Source organism: Hyla sarda, chromosome 10 (assembly GCF_029499605.1).
Source record: "Hyla sarda isolate aHylSar1 chromosome 10, aHylSar1.hap1, whole genome shotgun sequence".
NCBI classification, from domain to species: Eukaryota; Metazoa; Chordata; class Amphibia; order Anura; family Hylidae; genus Hyla; species Hyla sarda.
This window is the reverse complement of record NC_079198.1, coordinates 122,647,950-122,674,839: the sequence shown is the minus strand read 5'-3', so window position 1 is coordinate 122,674,839 and position 26,890 is coordinate 122,647,950.

The window sequence follows — 26,890 nt, the reverse complement described above, 5'->3', positions numbered from 1 at the left end:
AACAACATAATTGTCACCACAATACTTTGCAGCAGTGATGTCAAGCTGTGGCCCTCCAGATGCTACAAAACTTCAACTCCCAGCATGTATGTATGTGTGTGTGTGTGTGTGTGTGTGTACAGCATAAAACATGAGAGGAATTGGTTACAGAGCAGGGCTGCCAGGCTCCCATGAGCAATGGGTCAGCAGAGTGAGGGAGGAGGATGAGTCATCACAGTGCAGGCCAGAGAAGGACACGCCCCCTCCCTTTGAGACAATTGAAGCAGCTGTGATATGTAAGACATTGAGCAGTTGTAATATGCTATTTTTTTTTGTAAAATGTCGGTGATAGTGACCTAAAAATTACAAACATATGATCAGGATGAGGCACTGAGTAACATATAACACTTTTGCTTTTTGTTTGAGATCTGATAGGTACGCTTTAAAGGGGTTCTCTGGCGCTAAGACATCTTATCCCCTATTCAAAGGATGGAGGATAAGATGCCTGATCGCTCCGCAGCAGCGGGACCCCCGTGATCTTCCACGCCGCGCCCCGTTAGAAACAGCCCCCGAAGCATGCTCGCTCCGGGTCTGATTACTGGTGATCACAGGGACGGAGCATTGTGACATCACGGCTCGGCCCCCGTGTGATGTCACACTCCGCCCCCTCAATGCAAGCCTATGGGAGGGGGCGTGACAGCTGTCACGCCCCCTCCATAGGCTTGCATTGAGGGGGTGGAGGGTGATGTCACATGGAGGTGGAGCCGTGATGTCACTATGCTACATCCCCGTGATCCCCAGTAATCAGACCCGGAGCGAGCATGCTCCGGGGGCTGATTCTAATGAAGTGCGGCGTGGAAGATCACGGGGTTCCCCAGCAGCGGGACCCCCGCGATCAGGCATCTTATCCCCTATCCTTTGCATAGGGGATAAGATGTCTTAGGGCCGGAGTACCCATTTAACTGTCCAGCAAACCTTATAACACTTCAGCCACCCCAGCTAAGTTCATTGTAGCAGCTGGAACATCTGTGCTAGGCCACCACACATGTCATCGCTGCAAGGAAGGTAACAAAGTCCTCAGATAAGACCAGAGATGTGGCGCTAAACAGGTGAGTATAGTGTTTGGTTTTTAATCACAATAACAGGTTGTTAAATACATTTTAATTTGGATAACCCCTTAATGTAATATAGAATGAGCCCTATTTCATTGTTGTGTACTCCAGACTTCCGGGCTACTATTCAGAACTGTGTGCGAAATTATACCAATTCCTTTGTGTGCAAATTAATGTCTGTTAAAAAAAAATTAAAAACTTGCTTCTTCGCGACATATTCATTACCAATGCAAAACGGAAAACTGCTAATGTACAGAGTAAAATAAATGCGTAGAATGAGAAAGGTCAGAGTCCGGGGCTGACGTGTGTGTAAATGAACATAGTTCCACTGTAAATTGTGCAATGGGGAAATCTAATCTATTTCAGCCACTGTAATAATAAGCGCCGTCCAATTTATCTGCCACGTATCGCGCCTGTACTACTCGGGGTAATTATCAGATTTCTAAAAATAAAATGTCACAGCGCGCGGCTTCATCCTGTCCGATGGATTTCTGCACAGTTTTGTCTTTTTTTTTTTTTTTTTAGAAAAAAAGTCTTCAATTCTCTATCGCGTCAGAGAACTCCACTCTAATGAATAGCGAGGGGGTATAGGTTACGGAGCCGGTACGAGCTGTTCCACCGTCTTCTAAGCGATCTCATCTGACTCCTTCTCTTTGATATTAAACAGCTCGTGCTCCAGACATTAATACAACTGCTTATTTTGTTTACTGAAGATGGGTTTTAGATGATAAAAGCGCATTGCGGTGGGATCCTCTGGAGAGCGGCGGCCTCCTCAAATCAGACTGCGAACCAAAGAGAAATAATTAGTGAGAAAATGCAAAAAAAAAAAAAAAAAACAAGAGGGCTGAGAGAGGGAGGTTATTGAAAGTTGGGTTGTTACAATTCAGCATCTAAAGGATGGATTAAAGACTACACAAATCAAGTCAGGGTGCACTGTTCTTAAGATCTCCCGCAGGACCCCAGGATGCTCTTACTTTTCCCAGACACTTATGGAGATGAAGCATTATGAGATATCAGAGGAATACCAGCTTGGAGACTTGACTACTATTTAACGCCCACATTTTCATCACATTCAAACCCTTAGGGGTGAGGGTATTTGTTGGGGGGGCACTTATTTTGCCCATAATCAAAAAAAAATTTAGTGGAGGAAAATAGAAGGTTGTGTAAAAGGAACATTGTAAATAAAGGGAAGGAACATATTCAAGTTCCCATACCATCTGTGCCTGGCCTTCTATTAGTCTTCACGTTACATAAATGGTCTCCGAGCAAGAATAACTGCGAAACTGTTCAGATTCGCCCCCCCACCCCCACCCCAGTTAAAGAATTCTAGAATCGACCTCCTTAAAAAAAAAAATTTTTAAGCGCAGTGTCATCTCTCTGCAAGACTGCTGCATTTCATGGCAAGACAACAAGTAGATGTGATTGTGAAAGTCCACTTTCATGGTTGGCCGTATATATTATCACGCTCTATGGGCTTTTGTAACCTAATGCAGGACTGGAGTGACAGGGCTGGGATACGCTTATAGATATGCTACAGGCGGAACTGAAAATCCAGGGTGACAGGAGCGTTTTTTGAGTTTTTTTTTGCTCAATTCCTAAAACATCCATAATTTCTCCTGTATATTTATAGTTTTGTAACAAAATGAGGAAAACGAGAAAAAAAGAATTGTAAAACCAAACCTGGAATTTTAGGTAACTTTTCAGAATAAGCTGTGGTGTGTGTACAAAAGGAGAAGTACTATTTATGGCCATTGTAAACCTTGTATATGACAATTTACACCAGTGTTACATCTTAAATGTTCGGTTATCTCTGAGCTGGTTGGTGTAGACCAGTGGTCTTCTATGGTGGCCTTCTAGATGTAGCAAACTTACAACTCCCAGCACGGTTGTCCGGGGGCATGCTAGGAGTTGTAGTTTTGCAACATCTGGAGGGAAGTTTTTCGAGACCACTGCTATGATGTCTCCATGTCACAGAAGAGGGGATCCTGCTATCCTAATTCACCATAGCACTCCCCTTAGAAGCAGCAGCAGCATGTAGGACATTGTAGAACACTGCCAAAAACTCTAAGGCATGAATCCAGCACTGGAGCTAAATATAACTCTCTCCAGCCACTTCTACCTCTTCTCTTCATAGACTTCTATTGGCAGCCTTTAATCTGATCCCTCAGTTAGCTAATAATCTATCTTGTCTCTCATGAGGACTTGAGTAGTTTTTGCAGAGTGAGTGAAGAGGCAGGCGTACACAGTTGAAAGCTGCCTGTCAGTGTAAGCTCCAGGACCTGCGGCTTACACTGACAGGGGACCGTGACATAGTTACATAGTTACATAGTTAGTATGGTTGAAAAAAGACATACGTCCATCAAGTCCAACCAGGGGATTGAAGGGAAGGATGTAAGGGGATAAGGGAAAGGGATGTAGTTTTATAATTCTGCATAAGCATTAATGTTATTTTGTTCCAGGAATGTATCTAACCCTGCTTTAAAGCTGTTAATTGTTCCTGCTGTGACCAGTTCCTGAGGTAGACCGTTCCATAAATTCACAGTCCTCACGGTAAAGAAGGCGTGCCGCCCCTTTAGACTAAACCTTTTCTTCTCCAGACGGAGGGAGTGCCCCCTCGTCCTTTGGGGGGGTTTAACCTGGAACAGTTTTTCTCCATATTTTTTGTATGGGCCATTTATATACTTATATACGTTTATCATATCCCCCTTAAACGTCTCTTCTCAAGACTAAACAATTGTAACTCCTTTAATCGCTCCTCATAGCTAAGATGTTCCATGCCCCATATTAGTTTAGTCGCGCGTCTCTGCACCCTTTCCAACTCCGCAGTGTCCCTTTTATGAACAGGCGACCAAAACTGAACAGCATATTCCAGGTGAGGCCGTACCAATGCTTTATAAAGGGGGAGTATTATGTCCCTGCCCCTCGAGTCCATGCCTCTTTTTATACATGACAATATCCTGCCAGCTTTGGAAGCAGCAGCCTGACATTGCATGCTATTTTGTAGTCTGTGATCTACAAGTACACCCAGATCCTTCTCTACCAGTGACTCTGCCAGTTTAATCCCCCCTAAGACATACGACGCATGCAGGTTATTAGTACCCAGATGCATAACTTTACATTTATCCACATTGAACCTCATTTGCCAAGTGGATGCCCAGACACTTAGTCTATCCAAGTCATCTTGTAACTTATGCACATCCTCTATAGACTGTACTGTGCTACAAAGCTTGGTGTCATCTGCAAAGATAGAAACAGAGCTGTTAATACCATCCTCTATATCATTGATAAATAAATTAAACAGCAGCGGGCCCAGTACTGAACCTTGGGGTACACCACTAATAACCGGGGACCAATCAGAGTACGAATCATTTACCACCACTCTCTGGGTACGATCTATGAGCCAGTGTTCAATCCAGTTACAAACTAAAGTTTCCAAGCCCAAGGACCTTAACTTACCTGTCAGATGTCTGTGAGGGACAGTATCAAATGCTTTGGCAAAATCCAGAAACACTATATCCACAGCCATTCCTCTGTCAAGGCTTCTACTCACCTCTTCATAAAAGCAAATTAGATTGGTTTGACAACTTCTATCCTTAGTAAACCCATGCTGGCTATCACTTATAATACTATTATCCCCTATGTATTCCTGTATGTAATCCCTTATAAGTCCTTCAAACAATTTACCCACAATGCACGTTAGACTTACCGGTCTATAATTGCCTGGCGAAGACCTAGAGCCCTTCTTGAAGATTGGTACCACATTAGCCTTGCGCCAGTCCCTTGGCACAATACCAGACACCAGAGAATCTCTAAATATCATGAACAAGGGTACAGATATTACTGAACTTACCTCTCTAAGAACTCTTGGGTGTAGTCCATCCGGCCCTGGAGATTTGCTTACATTTACTTTACTTAACTTACCTTGTACCATCTCTACATTAAGCCAGTTCAATACATTATATGATGTGTTACCAGCACTGACCTGAACAATGTCAGCTCCTTCTTCCATAGTATATACAGAACTAAAGAACCCATTCAGTAGCTCCGCCTTCTCTTGATCGCCCGTGACAACCTCCCCATTATCATTATTAAGGGGTCCTACATGCTCTGTCCTTGGTTTTTTTGTATTTATATATCTAAAAAAATATTTAGGATTAGTTTTGCTTTCTTCGGCCACCTGTCTCTCATTTTGAATTTTTGCTGTTTTTATTACATTTTTACAGATTTTATTAAGCTCCTTGTACTGTTTAAATGTTATAGCTGACCCATCAGATTTGTATTTTTTGAAGGCTATTTTTTTGTTGTTTATTGCTCTTTTAACCTCATTTGTCAGCCATGTAGGATTTAGTTTTAATCGTTTATATTTGTTCCCCTTTGGTATATATTTAGCTGTATAGTTATTTAGAGTTGATTTAAAGATGTCCCATTTACCTTCTGTATCAGTATTTGAGAACACCTCCCCCCAGTCTATGTCCTGTAGTGCAGCCCTCAGCCCAGGGAAATTTGCCTTTTTAAAGTTATATGTTTTTGCTTTCCCCGTCTGTCTTTGTTTTCTACATTTTAAGTCAAAAGTAACTATATTGTGGTCGCTATTACCAAGGTTTTCCCGCACAGTTACATTACCAACCAGCTCTGCGTTGTTGGAAATGATCAGATCCAACAAGGCATCACTTCTTGTTGGGTCCTCCACAAACTGGCCCATAAAATTATCCTGCAATAAATTTAGGAATTTTCTCCCCTTTGTAGTTTTAGCCAACCCCCGGCCCCAATCTATATCTGGATAGTTAAAATCTCCCATTATTACCACTGTACCTGCCCGGGCGGCCCTCTCTATTTGTTTATACAGCCGACCTTCTATCTCTTCAGTGATATTAGGGGGTCTGTAAATTACACCAAATATTATTTTTTCAGTATTTCCCTCCTTTTGTAATTCTACCCACAGTGATTCCACCTCCTCAGAATCATCACACACTATGGCATCGTTCACATTGACTTTCATACCACTTCTTACATACAGACAGACTCCACCACCTTTTCTGTTCATTCTATCCTTGCGAAACAATGTAAACCCCTGCAGATTAACAGCCCAGTCATGCGAGGAGTCCAGCCATTGCCCCCACACAGTGCAGGTGCAATGACTTCACTGATCGGCTTCTGCACTTGGGAGAAAGAAGTACATGGCAGGGCTGTTCTGGAGATAGCTTCATTGGATAGAGGTAAGCATACTTTTTTTTTTTTCTGGCATTGGTGGAGGGGGAGTTGAATGGGTGGCTGACTACCTACATACTGTAGCTACATGGCTATATCCCTAACTGCATACGTAAAGTGTATGTGCATGCAGTAGCGAACCTCCAATTTTCATCGCCATACTTTCCAGTCCTCATTTAACTTGCATGAACCTGAAATATGTAAAACAGTGTTTAACTACACAAGAAAAGAAAAGCGTTTCGCCATTGTCACCGGGAAACCGAGGAGAATGTGCCGCAGCTGCTTTCAGAACCAAGGTTACCAGGAACACAGCTGAAGGATTAATAAAGACAGAATCTAAATGTAGCAAAATAAGCAAAAGGGGAAAAAGGTAATTATGGGAACTCATGTGGAAATTACTGATACATAAAAGAGCCTAATCTCTGCTGCACCGAGAGGAAATTAAAGAGTCTGAAAGAAATCTAAAAACCATCTGAATGACGGCGGCGAGTCCGGGTACGGGGAGCACCCTGCTGCATGCACCTAACATCACCGGCGGGGTATAACTTGTGTAAGAAGCCACATGAGAACCATAATCACTTCCCAATAATTATCAAATCTGACTGGTTGCCAGAAGTTACCACTCTAAACATTTTTACTTTTTTTTACTTTTTGTTTTAATATCACTATTGGTTTTATATGTTTTCACGTTTCTTTCCAGTAGCAGAAGTTTTATTAGGCTGCAAGGAGAGAATCCGCTGACTGTGTTGATTTTTTTTCCTTCTCTCTGACAAAAGTCTTGTCTAGAGAATTCCTTCTGTCACCGGGGTAAATATTGCTTTTAATGAACTCTCTTGTTGATATGCGACTTCGAAAGATAGCAGCTTGAACTTGGCTACACAATTCATGCGGCGTTTGCAGAATAGCGGATCAGGTCTCCAGACCATTTACCTTGTGCTGGAGAATGGAGGAGCCTGGATTAACAACTAGAAAATACTGTTAAAGGGGTTATACAGCAAAAAGTCTCTTGCAGGGGTCCAACCGCTAGAACCCCCTGCGATCTCCTGCTTGGGCCCCGGCTCTCTGAGAGGAGTGCGTGTTTGGGTTGGCAAGCACTCTATTCATTCTCTTTGGGAGTGCCGAAGATACCCAAATGCTGCACTCGAGCATCTCCAGTACTCCCATAGAAATGAATGGAGTGCATGCCGTCCCCAGCACACACTCCTCTCAGAGAGCCAGGGCCCGAGCAGGAGATCACAGGGGGTTTGCGCGGTCGGACCCCCTACAATCCTGTGGCTAGGGGATAAGTTACTTTTTGCAACATAACTCCTTTAAAAGGGCAAGTGAAGATGGGAATGTGTAATTACTAGCCACCAGGGACAGTACTGTCATGTGCCGCTTGTTGCCATATTAGAAGAGTTAGGCTCCTTTCACACTGCCATTGCTCCCCGTCGAGAACGGCCGTTAAAGTCTATTTTTTGTCACTTTAACGGCCGTTCTCGTAATGGGGAGCAACGGGCAACAAAGTGTCCCAGGGGCTCCCATTTACTATTATGAGTGCCGCCGGGACCCGTTATTTTTTTATGGGAATAGCAGGAGAAAAAGACGGCTCTTGCAGTAATTTTTCTCCCGCTATTCCCCTGGGGTCCACCGACGGCCACACAGTGTGATAGTAGCCTAAGCTATAGATGTAGGAAGATACAAATGAAAAGAATAACATAAAAACTCTTTAGGTAAATGAAGCTGCCTCCGATCTGTGCACCCCCGTCGTCATGTGAGTAGTATGTAGTATGTGAGTAGTTTGAAACAAAGAAAGAGGCTTGCAGTACTGGTGAGAGCGACATACAGTGATTTCTTCTGACTTGTTTTATTTGAATGGACTGTGCTGGTCAGAGTGTCAGCACCACAAACTACTGCTGGATAAGGATACCAGAGCAGTGGAGGGAAGTGTTGCGTTTACTTACCTGATCCGAGCAGTGGCAGATTGCCCTACACCTGTGCTGTAAATTAACGACCTACCAATGTAAACAATAGGAGAGATAAGTATTAAACTCATATGATTGTATAATTCCCAAAACACAAAGCATTTTGAGGCTGTCACTCACTTCATCAGGTGTGAAACAATGGTTTATTGAAACATTTCCCAACCAGGAATCCTCAAGCTGTTGAAAGCTACAACTACCAGCATGCCCGGACAGCTTTTAGGTATATGGCGCACTCTACCAATGTAGATGATAGAGAAGATTGACAAGTATTAACTTTGTGTGATTTTATTGTTCCCAAAACATGACGTGTTTTGAGGCCTTCACTCGTCTCTTCATCAGGTGTGCAACAATCGTTTATTGAAGTGTTTCTCAACCAGGGTGCTTACAGCTGTTGCAAAACTACAACTCTTAGCATGCCTGGACTGCCAGAGGCTGTCATGATGGGAGTCGCAGTTTTGCAACAGCTAGAGGCATCCTGGTTGGGAAACACTGGTTATCAGAAGTTGCTAGATAGGACACCAGGCTCACATTTTTTTATTTGATGCCCCTATATTGGTGGATTGTACCATAAACCTTTTTTTTTTCCAGAGGCAGCACCCCCCTAACTGTATGACGCTAATACGTTGTTGTGTGTTGTATACAATGAAAAAGGATAAAGGATATAGAATTTGTATACATCTTCACCCATGTCTCTAGTGAACAGACTTAGGACTTTAACAAAAGACTGGTAAGTGTTGGACTTTTCGGTTCTTTTCTCCCTTTTATTTTAATACTGTTTTGCACAATTTTGTATTCTTATTTTTTTTTTTTTTTGGGGGGGGGGGGGGGGGATATTGTCCTCTACCTTCATATATTATAGGCAAAAACTTTAATAGTTTACCCCTGATGCCTTAAGAAATAAATTAAATATACATTGTGGCTCTTGCATGTTCCTGAGTTAAAGGGGTACTCCGGTGGTTAAGATTTTTGGATATGTTGCCTCTTCTTTTAATGTTTTTTGCAATTGACATGTATTATATGTTTGTGTAGCATGTGTCTTTTTTTCTTACCTGTTTGTGGGCCAGGAAGTCCTGTAGTTCTATGTTGGACCTCTTACTGTCGTCCACAGCGTTGGCCATGTTAGGATTAGGCTGTGGACAACGGAGGACGCAGGTCTGCATGACAGAAGAAGCTTCTGTGGAATGCTGGGATTTGTAGTTTTCAGCACAGCAAGAAACAGGAAATAAAAGCAAAAATAGGAAAACAAAGTGGGGGATAAAAAGACAGCAAAGAACGGAAATAGAGTAGGCTAAACAACAAGAACAGAAATTAAACAAAACAAATAGTTTAAGTCAAAAATGAAAAAAACACGTTGACCACCGGAGTACCCCTTTAATGCTAGAAATCTAGAAATGCTAGAGATGCCCTAATGCTAGAAAGAGTGTTAAAACTTGTACAGTTTAACTGTGGCATCCTGTCTGCCGTAAGTGACGGGTGGTGGCAACATTTGTGTATGGACGGGTTTGGTGTTTACTCATTTGTGGCCTATGGTGATAGGTGTGTTGAAAAGTGAGTGCGGAAGCCGAGTGCCCCTTTACCTTCACATTCCGCGATCACATGTGCAGGGAAGACCAGAGAGGGTCAGGACACATTGATCTATGAACAGTGGTTCATGACAGACTTGGTAGCAGTGTGTTGTTGGGGAGTGTGGAATGTCTCGTGGTGTGATTTATGATCATTTTTTCAACATAAATGGGAGGTGTGCTAGGGAAGCGTGAACGTGACAAGTACATAGCAGTGTAAGCAGTTTTTAGCAGCCTCTCTGTGTCTCTCTCTGTTTCCTCCCGTCCCCTTTCCATAGACACCTGTGGGAAGGTGTAACCTGGTGCCTCGGTAAGCTGATTCTTCTCAAGAGGACTAAAGCAGTTTATGTAGATTAAAGGATGAATTTCATTGGAGAAAAGAACCCTAATAGGTGGATGAGATGTATTACAAAGTTTATTACATTCTTGTGCACTGTTTATGCAAGTTTAGACAATCCAATTTTTGCCATTCATTATTGTACCATAATAAATGAAAACAATGCAGGGGAATTACAGTACGTATCTGATATTGTGTATATTATTTAATTATCAAATATCTTGTCACCCTCACCTGCAGAGCTGGATATGGTAGATGACGTCTCTTTACAAGATCTATCCATCATCCCCAGAGCCTACAGTTATCCAGCTCTAACACATTTATCATCCTCAGCCCAGTTAAAGGGGTGCTTCGGGCAAGTGCATAGAAAAAAAAGCTCCAAAGCCACCAAACTACCTGGATGTGTTCCCTGTAAATGTTCCTGCCTGATATGCATGGCTTCTGTAGCATCTGTTGTCTTTTCTGGCTGTTGATATTTTTTGCCATCCTACAGCATGAATACTACATTTCCCGGCAGCCATTGCAGCTCTCTTCCCTCTCTCAGAGCAGCCCCCACCCTCCTGCTCTGCGAGGAAAGAAATTCAGTGTCTGATTGACTAAGGCTGTAAACACCTCCCAGCTAAAGGTAGCATATCTCCTCAGTGCAGGGCAGAAACCACATGGTATATGCTTTTCAAGGGTGGGGGCTGCTTACAGACAAGGACTTGGACACAGACACAGTGGATGGCTGGATGAAGTATTTTCCTCACTCCCTGCATGTAAGTGACAACTGAAGAGGGGTAGCTGCTCTATAAAGCTAATAAATTATATTAAGACAATTAAAGGGGTACTCCGCTACTCAGCATTTGGAACAAACTGTTCTGAACGCTGGAGCTGGCACCGGGAGTTTGTGACATCATAGCCCCTCATGACGTCACGCCCCTCAATACAAGTCTATGGGAGCCGTCACGCCCCCTCCAATAGACTTGTATTGAGGGGTGTGACGTCATGAGGGGGCGGGGCTATAACGCCACGAGCTCCCGGCGCCGGCTCCAGCATTCAGAACAGTTTGTTCCAAATGCTGAACAGCGGAGTACCCCCTTAAATCAGTTAGTGAGAGGGACATGATGGGCTATGGGTTTAGTTCCCCAGAGTACTCCTTTTAACCTTCCATGCTGATTACTGTAAACCTTATATTCTCAAGCGCAGTTCAGATACAACCTTTCTGTCCCCATAGTAAATAAAAATCTGAACTGGGAAATTTTTACTTCCAAGACTTAGAAACTTTTCTTTTTTTTTCCAAGTAAAGTACAATATAAGAGAATTAACAGCAGGATTGTGAGCGAGTGTTTGACAGAGTGGTAATAACCTGTAGATAACAAGGGGGACCTGCCTCGCAGTCTGTCTTCAGAGCCGGCACACTGCGTGGAAGGGAGGCGGCTGGAATTAATCAGTTCCTGAAAAACAATTTCACAGGAGACTAAACAGAGAAAAGATAAAAGCAAAAAAAACACCCAGATTTTTGCAGGACAGGTTGTAATTGTTAAGCTTTTTTTCACCCCTTATTCTAGAGAGGAATGAGAACTCATCGAAAAGGATAAGACATCTTTTGGTTCGGTTTACCGACCGGCGCTTCCATATTAAACATGGCGTTCTATCTACTGATATCCACAGGAAGTGTGTGGAACATTATTGAGCTGGTTATATCCTGACACACAGAGCTCGGCTTGGTAATAAACTGCAAAAGTGTATAGAACCAAACTCCCAAGTGTATAGAACCAAACTCCCAGCTCCGTGTTTCGCAACCAGTGTGCCTCCAGCTGTTGCAAAACTACAACTCCCAGCATGCACGTGCACGGACAGCCAAAGGGCATGTTCGGAGTTGTAGTTTTGCAACAGCTGGATGTTTGCCCCCCCCCCCCTCCCCCCAATGTGAATTTACAGGGTACACTCACATGGGCGGAGGTTTACAGTGAGTAGCACATGGAGACTTTCCTGGCGTTCTTGTTGCGTGGACCAGCGATCCCGAATAAAATTTCTTGCTGTTCCGTGAGTGCCGTCTGCGACTTCTTCATTGTCACGATGCCGGCTGGCAGGAGGTGGATCCTCTGTGCCAGAGAGGGATTGGCGTGGACCGTGCTAGTGGACCGGTTCTAAGTCACTACTGGTGTTCACCAGAGCCCGCCGCAAAGCGGGATGGTCTTGCTGCGGCGGTAGTGACCAGGTCGTATCCACTAGCAACGGCTCAACCTCTCAGACTGCTGAAGATAAGCGCGGTACAAGGGAGTAGACAAAGCAAGGTCGGACGTAGCAGAAGGTCGGGGCAGGCAGCAAGAATCGTAGTCAATAAGGCAAGCAGGAGGTCAAGTACACGGTATGGATAAACACTGTAACGCTTTCACTAGGCTCTAAGGCAACAAGATCCGGCCAGGAAGTGCATGGGAGGAGATCAGATATAGCCAGGGAGCAGGTGGAAGCCAATTGAGCTAATTGGGCCAGGCACCAATCATTGGTGCACTGGCCCTTTAAGTCTCAGAGAGCTGGCGCGCGCGCACCCTAGAGAGCGGAGCCGCGCGCGCCAGCACATGACAGCAGGGGACCGGGACGGGTAAGTGACCTGGGATGCGATTCGCAAGCGGGCGCGTCCCGCTGTGCGAATCGCATCCCCGACGGCCATGACAGTGCAGCGCTCCCGGTCAGCGGGACCGACCGGGGCGCTGCGGAGGGAGAGACGCCGTAAGCGCTCCGGGGAGGAGCGGGGACCCGGAGCGCTAGGCGTAACAGTACCCCCCCCCCCTTAGGTCTCCCCTTCTCTTTGTCCGGTAACTGCCTCCCCTGGGATGAGGACACCGGGAAAGAAAGGAGGGTTTCCTCAACGGCAGGCAGTACAGCAGGAGTGGGAATGGGGAGGGAGGGCAGAGAGCGAGGCCTGGAACGGGGCAGTGTGACACCAGGACAGGGGCCATGGGGAGGCACCGAGGCTTGCCTGACTGGACTGGGAGGGGGGGAGAGGCACTTCTTATGGCAGGACGGCAGACCGGTTACAGGGGGAACCACAGGGTCACAGCAGGGAGTACTGGGAACCGGTTTAAGGCAGTCCTTGAAACAAGAGGAACCCCAGCTCTTGATCTCCCCTGTGGACCAATCCAGGGTTGGGGAATGGTGTTGAAGCCAGGGTAGTCCAAGGAGAATTTCGGAAGTGCAATTGGAGAGGACCAAAAACTCAATTTTTTCGTGATGAGGTCCGATGCACATTAGGAGGGGCTCCGTGCGGTAACGCACGGTGCAATCCAACCTGACTCCGTTGACCGCGGAAATGTAGAGTGGCTTGACGAGACGGGTCACCGGGATGCGGAATTTATTCACCAAGGACTCACGAATAAAATTCCCAGAGGCACCAGAGTCCAGGCAGGCCACGGCTGAGAGGGAGGAGTTGACTGAAGGGGAAATCCGCACGGGCACCGTGAGACGTGGAGAAGCCGGCTTAGAATCAAGAGACGCCACACCCACGAGAGCTGGGTGCGAGCGTGCGTTTCCCAGACGTGGAGGGCGGATAGGGCAATCCACCAAGTAATGTTCGGTACTGGCACAGTAAAGACAAAGATTCTCTTCCCTACGGCGATTCCTCTCCTCCCGGGTCAGGCGAGACCGATCCACTTGCATGGCCTCCTCGGCGGGAGGCCTAGGCGTAGATTGCAACGGAGACTGTGGGAGAGGTGCCCAGAGATCTAAGTCTTTTTCCTGGCGGAGCTCTTGATGTCTCTCAGAAAAACGCATGTCAATGCGAGTGGCTAGATGAATGAGTTCGTGCAGGTTAGTAGGAGTTTCTCGTGCGGCCAGAACATCTTTAATGTTGCTGGATAGGCCTTTTTTAAAGGTCGCGCAGAGGGCCTCATTATTCCAGGATAGTTCAGAAGCAAGAGTACGGAATTGTATGGCGTACTCGCCAACGGAAGAAATACCCTGGACCAGGTTCAGCAGGGCAGTCTCAGCAGAAGAGGCTCGGGCAGGTTCCTCAAAGACACTTCGAATTTCCAAGAAGAAGGAGTGTACAGAGGCAGTGACGGGGTCATCGCGGTCCCAGAGCGGTGTGGCCCATGACAGGGCTTTTCCAGACAGAAGGCTGACTACGAAAGCCACCTTAGACCTTTCAGTAGGAAACTGGTCCGACATCATCTCCAAGTGCAGGGAACATTGCGAAAGAAAGCCACGGCAAAATTTAGAGTCCCCATCAAATTTGTCTGGCAGGGACAAGCGGAGGCTAGGAGTGGCCACTCGCTGCGGAAGAGGTGCAGGAGCTGGCGGAGGAGATGGTTGTTGCTGCTGTAGCTGAGACTGAAATTGCTGTAGCTGTGACTGAAGCTGCTGTAGCTGCGACTGGAGTTGCTGTGTCATGGTGGTCAAGTACGACAGCTGGTGATCTTGTTGGGCGATCTGTCGGGCTTGCTGGGCGACCAGTGTAGTGAGGTCGGCGACAACTGGCAGAGGAACTTCAGCGGGATCCATGGCCGGATCTACTGTCACGATGCCGGCTGGCAGGAGGTGGATTCTCTGTGCCAGAGAGGGATTGGCGTGGACCGTGCTAGTGGACCGGTTCTAAGTCACTACTGGTGTTCACCAGAGCCCGCCGCAAAGCGGGATGGTCTTGCTGCGGCGGTAGTGACCAGGTCGTATCCACTAGCAACGGCTCAACCTCTCAGACTGCTGAAGATAAGCGCGGTACAAGGGAGTAGACAAAGCAAGGTCGGACGTAGCAGAAGGTCGGGGCAGGCAGCAAGAATCGTAGTCAATAAGGCAAGCAGGAGGTCAAGTACACGGTATGGATAAACACTGTAACGCTTTCACTAGGCTCTAAGGCAACAAGATCCGGCCAGGAAGTGCATGGGAGGAGATCAGATATAGCCAGGGAGCAGGTGGAAGCCAATTGAGCTAATTGGGCCAGGCACCAATCATTGGTGCACTGGCCCTTTAAGTCTCAGAGAGCTGGCGCGCGCGCGCCCTAGAGAGCGGAGCCGCGCGCGCCAGCACATGACAGCAGGGGACCGGGACGGGTAAGTGACCTGGGATGCGATTCGCAAGCGGGCGCGTCCCGCTGTGCGAATCGCATCCCCGACGGCCATGACAGTGCAGCGCTCCCGGTCAGCGGGACCGACCGGGGCGCTGCGGAGGGAGAGACGCCGTAAGCGCTCCGGGGAGGAGCGGGGACCCGGAGCGCTAGGCGTAACATTCATTCATGTAGGTTTACAGTGAGTGCTGCAAGTTTGAGATGGTGCAAATTGTGCGCTGCAGCTCAAACTCCCAGCGGCAAACTTGCTGTGAACCTCTGCCCATGTGACTGTACCCTAAAAACACTACACTACACTTACACTAACCTAAAATAAAAAGTAAAAAACACTACATATACACATACCCTACACAGCCCCCCTCCCCTCCCAATAAAAATGAAAAACGTCTGGTACGCTACTGTTTCCAAAACGGAGCCTCCGCTGTTGCAAAACAACAACTCCCAGTATTGCCGGACAACCATTGACTGTCCAGGCATGCTGGGAGTTTTGCAACAGCTGGAGGCACCCTGTTTGGGAATCACTGGCATAGAATACCCCTATGTCCACCCCTATGCAAATCCCTAATTTAGGCCTCAAATGCGCATGGCGCTCTCTCACTTTGAAGCCCTGTCGTATTTCAGGGCAACAGTTTTGGGACACATATGGGGTATCTCCATACTCGGGAGAAATTGCCTAACAAATTTTGGGGGGCTTTTTCTTCTTTAACCCCTATGAAAAGGTGAAGTTGGGGTCAACACCAGCATGTTAGTGCATAAAAATAAAAATTTTTACACTGACATGCTGGTGTTGCCGCATACTTTTCATTTTCACAAGAGGTAAAAGGGAAAAAAGACCCTCAAAATTTGTAATGCAATTTCTCCCGAGTACGGAGATACCCCATATGTGGGTGCAAAGTGCTCTGGGGGCGCACAACAAGGCCCAGAAGGGAGAGTGCACCATGTACATTTGAGGTGATTTGCACAGGGGTGGCTGATTGTTACAGCGGTTCTGACATAAACGCAAAACAATAAATATCCATGTGACCCCATTTTGGAAACTACACCCCTCATGGGATTTAATAAGGGGTGCAGTGAGCATTTACACCCCACTGGTGTATGACAGATTTTTGGAACAGTGGTCTGTGAAAATGAAAAATACAATTTTTCATTTGCACAGTCCACTGTTTCAAATATATGTCAAACGCCAGTGGGGTGTAAATGCTCACTGCACCCCTTATTAAATTCCATGAGGGGTGTAGTTTCCAAAATGGGGTCACATGTGGGGGGGTCCACTATTCTGGCACCATAGGGGCTTCCAAAATGGGACATGCCCCCCAAAAACCATTTCAGAAAAACTCACTCTCCAAAATCCCATTATCGCTCCTTCCGTTCTGAGCCCTCTACTGCACCCGCCGAACATTTTACATAGACATATGAGGTGTTTACTTACTTGAGAGAAATTGGGTTACAAATTTTAGGTTGATTTCTCTCCTTTCACCCCTGGTAAAAATTCCAAAATTGGGTCTACAAGAACATGCGAGTGTAAAAAATGAAGATTTTGAATTTTCTCCTTCACTTTGCTATTATTCCTGTGAAACACTTAAAGGGTTAAAACACTTACTGAATGTCATTTTGAATACTTTGGGGGGTGCAGTTTTTATAATGGGGTCATTTATGGGGTATTTCTAATATGAAGACCCTTAAAATCCACTTCCAACCTGAACTGGTCCCTGAAAAAGTACAATTTTGAAAATCTTGAGAAAAATTGGGAAATTGCTGCTGAACTTTGAAGCCCTCTGGTGTCTTCCAAAAGTAAAAACACATCAATTTTTTGATGCAAACATAAAGTAGACATATTATATATGTGAATCAATATGTAATTTATTTGGAATATCCATTTTCCTTACAAGCAGAGAGTTTCAAAGTTAGAAAAATGCAAAATTTTCTAAATTTTCATGAAATTTTTCAATTTTTTTACCAAGAAAGGATGCAAATATCAGTGAAATTTTACCAATAACATAAAGTAGAATATGTCACGAAAAAACAATCTCGGAATCAGAAGGATAAGTAAAAGCATTCCAGAGTTATTAATGTTTAAAGTAACAGTGGTGAGATGTTTAAAAATGCCCAAGTCCTGAAGGTGAAAATGGGCTGGGTCATGAAGGGGTTAAAGGGGTATTCCATGATTTCTTTTATTTTTTATTTGAATATGCTACAGGGGCTGTAAAGTTAGTGTAGTTCATAATATCTGTACCTGTGTTTGATGGATGTCTTGCAATTCTTCTGTGATTTTTGCCCCTACGTTAATTTTTATCAGCACACAAAAAGAGTGTCTTGTCAGGTTTTCCCAGGTTGCAGTGCGGCCTGAGACATTACATCATTACTCAGATGTTCAGTGGGAGCCTGTCTTTGCTTCAATGTGTGGAGCTACCGCTGGGTGGGAGATCATTCTGCAAGAATTTGCAACAGCTGGAGGGACCCTGGTCAGAAAACATTGGTCTATTGCATTAAAGGCAGCACAGGTGCGTTTCAATGAGTGGGGTGGCTGATGTGTGGGAGGGAGAAAAGTGACTTCACACTTACAAACAAGGAATCATGGGATTTGTAGTTTGAGAGAATGAACTCCAACAGGAAACAGCCAGTTCACAAAAAGATAGCCTCAGCGTTATGGTAATCTCACAACATAGCCATTTAGCCCCAAGACAAGCACGGATCCTTCCTAATCATCTCCATTACTGTCTGGCAGGTATGTACTCAAGTCACCTTATGATGGATAACCCCTTTAAGCTTTTTGTATCAGAGCATGATGGGAGTTATAGTTTCCAAACAGCTGGAGAGCCACAGGTTGCACACTACATTATAAAAGAAAAAAGGAAGCAAACCTTTAGCTGATGTCATGAATATACAGTCATTATTCTACATTGTTATGGGGTTTTAACTGGTAGCAAATTTCCCTCCATTACGCCATGTTAATAGCCTCGGACGCACAAAGAGCGGAGTGAAGGTATTCATTTTATTAGCTCTGAAATGTTTTCAGCTTCTGCCGAAATCGTATCTGTCATATGAAGACCTTTGTATTCTTCAAAAGGCGATATCCTTATAAAGAAGGTCATTCAATTCATAGAGCTACTGAGTGACAAAACCGAAAAAAGTACAGGATAACTCAATTAGAAAGGGAAATTGTGAATAAAATAGGATTCTGACTGTCTCTTGTGAAATCAAAAACCATGGGGGGTGTGGGGTGGGTTTGCAGTATTGGGTATGGACATCAACCTTTTTGTATAAGAAAAGCCTCCAGGAAGCTGCTATAGATCATGTCTAATTTGTTTATATAGCACTAACATTGCCCACTTCAGTCCCTAGTACAGTGTTTCCCAACCAGGGTGCCTCCAGCTGTTGAAAAACTACAACTCCCAGCATACCCGGACAGCCAGAGGCTGTCCAGGCATGCTGGGAGTTGTAGTTTTGCAACAGCTGGAGGCACCCTGGTTGGGAAACATTGGTTTATCCGAACATTGCTTGAGAGGAAGCCAGGCTCACATAAAAATATATAATCAAAGTCAAACAAGCCAAGTCAGGAACAGCGAGAGTGTCTCAGTACAGAAACAGTAAGCAATAGAGTAGTCAGAAAACAAGCCAAGAAAATCTATTGATATACAGGATATGGCAAAAACCTGAAGAGCCACAGGTTGGGGAACACTGCAACAAAGGAATTGTATGGTGGAACGAATATAAAATGAGAAAGCAACATTGTATTCTGAGGCGGAACGTACGATGGGTATGAGGGCATAATGGGAGGTGTAGTCTTGCAGCAGCTGGAAAGTCACAGGTTGGAGAACACTGCATTAAGAGAATCATAAGGTGAAACAAAGACAAAAGGATGAGAATGTAGCATTGTAACCTGAGACTGGAGGTGAGCAGACTTATGAAGATTGCACATTGCACTTAGGCTTTCTGGGGATGCTGGGAGTTGTAGTTTTGCCAACAGCTGCAGGCACCCTGGTTGGGAAACGCTGGTTCATCAGAACATTGCTCGAGAGGAAGTCAGGCTCACATACAAACATATAATCAGAGTCGTACAAGCCAGGTCGGAACAGCGAGAGTGTCTCAGTACAGAAACAGTAAGCAATAGAGTAGTCAGAGCACGAGCCAAGAAAATCTATAGGTATACAGGATATAGCAAAAACCTGAAGAGCCACAGCTTGGGGAACACTGCTACAAGGGAATTGTAGGGTGGAACGTATATAAAATGATGAGAATGCAACATTGTAACCTGAGGCTGGAAGTAAGACGGCTATCAGAGCATAATGGGAGGTGTAGTCTTGCAGCAGCTGGAAAGTCACAGGTTGGAGAACACTGCATTAAGAGAATCATAAGGTGAAAAAAAGACAAAAAGAAGAGAATGTAACATTGTAACCTGACACTGGAGGTGAGCAGACAAATAAAGATTGCACATTGCACTTAGGCTTTCCGGGGATGCTGAGAGGTATCCTGGTTGGGAAACATTGGTTTATCCGAACTTTGCTTGAGAGGACACACAAACATTGCTCACTTCAGTCCCTAGTACAGTGTTTCCCAACCACGGTGCCTCCAGCTGTTGATAAACTACAACTCCCAGCATACCCGGACAGCCTTCGGCTGGGAGTTGTAGTTTTGCAACAGCTAGAGGCACCCTGGTTGGGAAACACTGGTTTAACAGAACGTTGCTTGAGAGGATGTTAGGCTCACATAAAAATATATAATCAGAGTCAAACAAGCCAGGTCGGGAACAGCGAGAGTGTCTCAGTACAGAAACAGTAAGCAATAGAGTAGTCAGAGAACGAGCCAAGAAAATCTATAGGTATACAGGTGGTCCCTCAAGTTACAATATTAATCGGTTCCAGGATGACCATTGTATGTTGAATCCATTGTATGTTGAGACCATAACTCTATGGAAACCTGGTAATTGGTTCTGAAGCCACCAAAATGTCATCCAAAAATAGGAAAAAGTGAGAATGAAAGAAAAATAAGTAGATAACTAATATAGATAAAGCAAGTCCATACATATAACAGTAATAAAGAGCTCCTGGGAGCTGTTAATCACTGTTGCTGGCTGTCCAGGCATGCTGGGAGTTGTAGTTTTGCAACAACTGGAGGCACCCTGGTTGGGAAACACTGGTCTATATAGAGGACAAGTGCTTCTTCAGGGTCCTATACAGTACACACAGTGTCCCAAATGGAGCCACCCTTACTTGGTGTCCAAAACAGCAGCTAACCTTGGCACAGGTAAAGAGTAGTACAGAACTTGTAGTTCCTCCCTGTTCTTGTGGGGGACGCTACCAGACACCAGTCAGTGCATGCACTTCAGTAATAGAGGTAAAGAGTAGTACAGAACATGTAATACCTCCCTGTACTGTAGGGGGCGCTACCAGACACCAGTCAGTGCATGCACTTCAGTAATACAGGTAAAGAGTAGTACAGAACATGTAATACCTCCCTGTACTGTAGGGGGCGCTACCAGACACCAGTCAGTGCATGCACTTCAGTAATAGAGGTTAAGAGTAGTACAGAACATGTAATACCTCCCTGTACTGTAGGGGGCGCTGCAGACAGCCAGTCAGTGCATACACTTCAGTAAAACAGGTAAAGAGTACAGAACATGTAATACCTCCCTGTACTGTAGGTGGCGCTACCAGACACCAGTCAGTGCATACACTTCAGTAATACAGGTAAAGAGTAGTACAGAACATGTAATTCCTCCCTGTACTGTAGGGGGTGCAACCAGACACCAGTCAGTGCATACACTTCAGTAATAGAGGTGATTTACCAGTAAAATGCCCATTCTGATTGGTCAGTTCCTCCAGTGGTGACAGGTCTCACAGATCTGGACTGTCCGTACATTGTATGTTGAGTCTGGTTTCAAGTTACGATGGTCCAGAAAAAAAACATTGTATGTTGAAACTATTGTATGTTGAGGCCATTGTAAGTTGAGGGATCACTGTATAGCAAAAACCTGAAGAGCCACAGCTTGGGGACCACTGAAACAAGGGAGTTGTCAGTAGAACGCAACATTGTAACCTATGGCTAGAAGTAAGATGGCTCTCAGAGCATAATGGGAGGTGTTGTCTTTCAGCAGTTGAAAAGTCACAGGCAAGAGAATCGTAAGGTGAATCAAAGACAAAATAATGAGAATGAAACATTGTATCAGTAGACTGCAGGTGACTGAGCAGACAAATGAAGATTGCACATTGCACTGAGCTCTTTGACACATCGTAGCATTAAATGGCAATGATCCTGTGGACAATGAGAATTGTGGCAATCTATTACAATGTGTTACCTGTCACCTCTGCAATAGCCAGAAATACCATCAACTTCCTGGGAGATCCACTGGATTTATAGAAGGCTATTACTTTGGAGACACATAATACTATCTCTAATGTCTAAAAAGAAATAAACTTCTCATTCCACCCAGGAAGAAAAGAAGTGGATGTAATGGGATAGATGAGGGAGGAGGATTCGCCCAGCACAGGGGATGGTACAGGTGATGTTCCAGGAGAGTTTGAGGAATGACCTAGCGTTGGCCTTATGTACTGGATAGGAAGTGCATGACGGGTGATTGATGTGAAGGGAGATCAGCGGCAATGTTATTCTTCTTACAAGGGACAAGTATCAAAGAATGGAGCGTGAATTACAACGGGGGCATTGTTAATGTCTCTTGATTTTCCAGTGTTGGCTGCAGTAGAAAGGAGACCATGCCTGGAATTCTATGTGGATGATTTATCAATTGGTTTACGTCATTTTTATTTTTGTGTGTGTGTGAGGTACACACGCTGAGGATGCGCTACTGACTGCCCCTAGAGTGCACCTCCTGCTGTGCGCGTGCATCTACTCTGTCTGCTCATAGCAGCAATCCGCCGCTACCAGCAGAAACGATTTGTGAGTCACCGCCGGCATGCACAACGTACTCTCAGACATCGCGGCTGTTCACGGCCTAGGAGCGATCACAATGACGCACTGACACAGCAGGAGACACGCTCTAGGGGAGGTTGGCAGCACATCCGCACCATCAAATACACTGCAGATATGCTACGTGTGACCCTACCCTGAGGCTAGAGGTGGCACCAGAGAGTACTGTGGTCAGACTGGAAACAACTACACAACTTCCTCTGGAGCATACAGCAGCTACACTATTGAAATTCCTTTGCAGCACAATCCCATTGCTGTCAACGGGATTCCGCTGCACAGTGCACGCTACGGAATTTCAGTGGCGAGGCTTCCGCCGCTAAAATCATGATCTCGCTCATTCATTCGGTATAATAAACGCAGCATACAGTGCATTGCCGGCTATGGGTACAGCAATGTTCACGTGGTCCTAGTAACTGGTTCAAACAGCATTGGCCACCCCTTGGAGTCTTTGGCCACAATATTTCCAGTGAAGGATTCAATAGTGTAAACCTAGCCTGAAAGGTCACAAATTATGGTACATGTCATATTTGTGCAGACAATTGTGACTTTTCTTGCCAGTTTTGAATTTTTTTTAGAAAAGTGGGTAAGGTTTACTGAGGGGATGTGGTCTCCAGCATTCCAACATATTTATTTTAAAGGCATAAAGTAGAGCAGATCTACAGATGTAGCCATGATGATCCTGAATGTGTTAATCCAACACAGCAATGTGTTGTGTTGGGATATCAATCTGATATTATTATTATTAGTGTCATTATTATTATGTGATTGGTTTCAGTACTGTGAAAATTAGGTTTATGTAACCTGTTACGATAACTTATCTCAACTTCAGGAATGTAGTAGTCATGGTGGCAGGGATAAGTGCGGCCCTGAATTGACTCACACCCTCTGTCCCTGCCTTTTGGGGTGCCCACCTTCTTAATGAAGATGCTTTACATGTCTTTTTTTTTATGTGTCTAGCTTCTGTATTTGGCTCCGAGGCAAGCACTGAGCCCATCCTCACTCACTATGCATTCACTTCCTCCCTGAGTCAGCTGTGCTGAGTCTCTTCATCCAATCACTGCAGCTGCTCTGTAACCCCCTCCTTTCTGTTTCCATGAAGTCTGTTAGGACAGGAGTGAGCACCAAGCAGAGCTAGTACCGCCGTCACTTACTGGACTTTGTCCCAGCCTGTGCTTCAACTGGGATAAAGATGATGCTGTAGCCTGACAGGATTAAGTTCTGGATGGTATGGGGACCCGCTCTGAACTCTCCAGTCCCCCATTTTCTGTTCATCTATAGCAGTGTTTCCCAACCAGGCTGCCTCCAGCCAAAGGCTGTCCGGGCATGCCGGGCATTGTAGTTTTGCAACAGCTGGAGGCACACTGCTTGGAAAACAGCGATCTACAGCAATTGCTTAGTACATGACCCCCTCACCGGCCATCTACAGAATTATATAGTCCCATCTCCTCCGCCTCCCCCTGTGATAAGGAGAGGCCTTGTCATGCACAGATCAGGTCATTGTTCAGACACAGTATTTGTGGCTCTCGGCGGGTCAGGGCCCTGTTCCCGAACAATGCAGCAGTGCGGCTCTGTCAGATGTGTGAGATCCTATCGCTGGAGACTTGTTACTCTATGCCTCTGATTCATTGACCTGTCTGATAGGAGTCCATGTTTGATGTCAGTGTGAGATAGCAGAGCCTAAAATGAGACGGATTAGCGCCGGGCTGTACATCTCTGTCCCTACTGCTAATCTGCTATAAACAAAAAAAAATCTAATAATTTCTATGGATGTCCATGCAGATTTACATTTGTATATACGAAATTGATAAAATGTTTGTGTGGTAAAGACACATCTGCTACAGTATAACACATAGGGACATGTGATCAGACAGATAAACATCCAAAAAATGGAAATGGATCCTTACTTTTTTCCTGATGGGAGATAGGCACATATATGGGGGAGATTTATCAAATCCTGTGCAGAGGACAAGCGGCGCAGTCGCCCATAGCAACCAATCAGATCACTTCTTTCATTTGTAAAGAGTCCTGTGAAAAATGAAAGAAGCGATCTGATTGGTTGCTATGAGCGGCTGCACCGCTCTTCCCCTACACAGGTTTTGATAAATCTCCCCCAGTATTCTGTTGAATATTCTTCTCTCAAATGCTCCCCGGTTTCTTTCTGTAGAGATACGGTTATCAGTGGCGTACCAAGGGGTGCAGGGGGTGCAGCCCGCCCCGGGTGCCACTCTCAAGGGGGGTGCCAGGGGTGGATTGACCCGCCGCCGCCACTACTGAGGATCTGGGACACTCGTCCCAGATCCCCAGCAGACAGCGCTACATTCTCCTGTATGCGCGATACCCGCACATCCAGGAGAAGGCGTCCCCTCTGTGTGAGCTGCATCTGCAGCTTACACAGAGGAGACGTGACCTCCGCCCACACGCAGCACGCAGTACAGGCGTCACTCCTCGGTGCCTGTACTGTGGAGGGGAGAAAACGTAGGCCCTTCTGCTGAGGAGATCGCTGCGTGGGATATCAGGTGAGCATCCTTTTTAACCCTGCCTATAACTAGGGAAGGGGGGGGTTGCTCTGCATATACCTATGGGAAAGGGAGGGAGAGGGGGGGTGTAGCTCTGCATATACCTATGGGAAAGAGGGGGTGTAGCTCTGCATATACCTATGGGGAAGGGGGGTGTAGCTCTGCATATACCTATGGGAAAGAGGGGGGGGTGTAACTCTGCATATACCTATGGGAAAGAGGGGGGGTGTAGCTCTGCATATACTTATGGGGAAAAGGGGGGGTGTAGCTCTGCATATACCTATGGGGAAGGGGGTGTAGCTCCGCATATACATATGGGAAAGAGGGGGGGTGTAGCTCTGCATATACCTATGGGGAAGGGGGTGTAGCTCTGCATATACCTATGGGGAAGGGGGGTGTAGCTCCGCATATACATATGGGAAAGAGGGGGGGGTGTAGCTCTGCATATACCTATGGGAAAGAGGGGAGTGTAGCTCTGCATATACCTATGGGGAAGGGGGGAGAGTGTTACTCTGCATATACATATGGGAAAGAGGGGGGGTGTAGCTCTGCATATACCTATGGGAAAGAGTGGGGGTGTAGCTCTGCATATACCTATGGGGAAGGGGGGGAGTGTAACTCTGCATATACCTATGGAAAAGAGGGGGGGGTAGTTCTGCATATCCCTATGGGAAAGAGGGGGTGGAGGGTGTAGCTCTGCATATACCTATGGGAAAGAGGGGGGTGTAACTCTGCATATACCTATGGTAAAGAGGGGGGGGATGTAGCATAGCTCTGCATATACCTATGGGAAAGAGGGGGGTGTAGCGCAGTTCTGCATATACCTATGGGAAAGAGAGGGGGGTGTAACTCTGCATATACCTATGGGAAAGAGGGGGGGTGTAGCGTAGCTCTGCATATACCTATGGGAAAGAGGGGGTTATCTGGCTACCTACCTACCTGCCCTTTTACTGTGCAGGACACCAAGGAGGGCATTATTACAGTGTGTGGGCTTATAGATGGAAAGATTGTGTAGAGGAGAGGAGGGCACTGAAAAAATGCAGAGTCTGACATGTTTTTCCTGTAGATGTTAAGAGATCCACATGGCGGTCTTATCTGGACGGAGAAGAAAAGGAAAGAGGACGCCGCTGTTCAGAACAGACGTAATTGTGAGTCCCAAATGTAACTGTAATCACTTATATGGTATACACATCCTGTGTACAGCTGATATCTACTGCCATATGGTCCTGTATATAATCACTTATATTGTATACAGATCCCTTATAGTATACTGGTCTGTGTATAGTGGTTTTATTCAGTACAGTGTGGTGGTATTATCCAGTTATTGTGTGGTGGTATATATTTACTCCTTGTATAGCAGTATTATTGGTCATGGAATTTACCTACGTTAAAGTGTTTCTTACATATATACATTTTTGTTTATTGTGTATGGGATTTGGTTGGAATAGGGGCGTGGCAGAAGATTGACGAGCTGAAGAGACTAGTAGGGGCCCTTGCCTTTTTTTTTGGTCCAGGAGCCACAAGTGGTGTCAGTCCACCCCTGGGGGGGAGGGGAGGGAGGGGGTGTAATTAAGGGGGGGATGGAGGGGGTGTAATTAAGGGTCTTCCCCGGGTGCCAAATGCTCTAGGTACGCCCCTGACAGTTATCTTTGTTCACACAATGGAATTTCCGAGCAGAATTCCCCAGTAGTATTCCGCTTGGAAATTCTGCTAAATTCTGCACTTTGCAGCAGAATTTCTAAACATCTGCCATGGAAATGCCATTGTTTCTATTGATTCCACTTGAAATTGCATTCCCGTCTATGGAGACTGTCTTAGCGATGACAAAACATGCAAATGTGCGGAATGTCCACCCGTGTTTTCCGCTTGTCTTCTCTTGTGGTGACAGGAGCTGTAGCACATGCACTCAAGCCAAACTGCATACCTGTATTGTACCATATGTTGAAAACCCAATAAAAAAAATATACGTTTAAAAAAAAAAAAAAGAATTGGTTCCATCTCCTATCCCGGGCAAAGGGGTGGAAGATGGACAACTATTGGACAAGGACTGGACATGTGACCAGTTCCACTTTTCCACTGTACATTTTGCAAAGACAATGCATGGCAATATAGCAAACACCAACTAGCCCCTTACACTCTGTAGAGAAGTCAGCATATGCATGTTTATCAGAAAAACACACATGCATGTGCAATGTAAAGTGATATAGGCCTTTAGCACTTTAGACACATATTTTATTGCCTGGC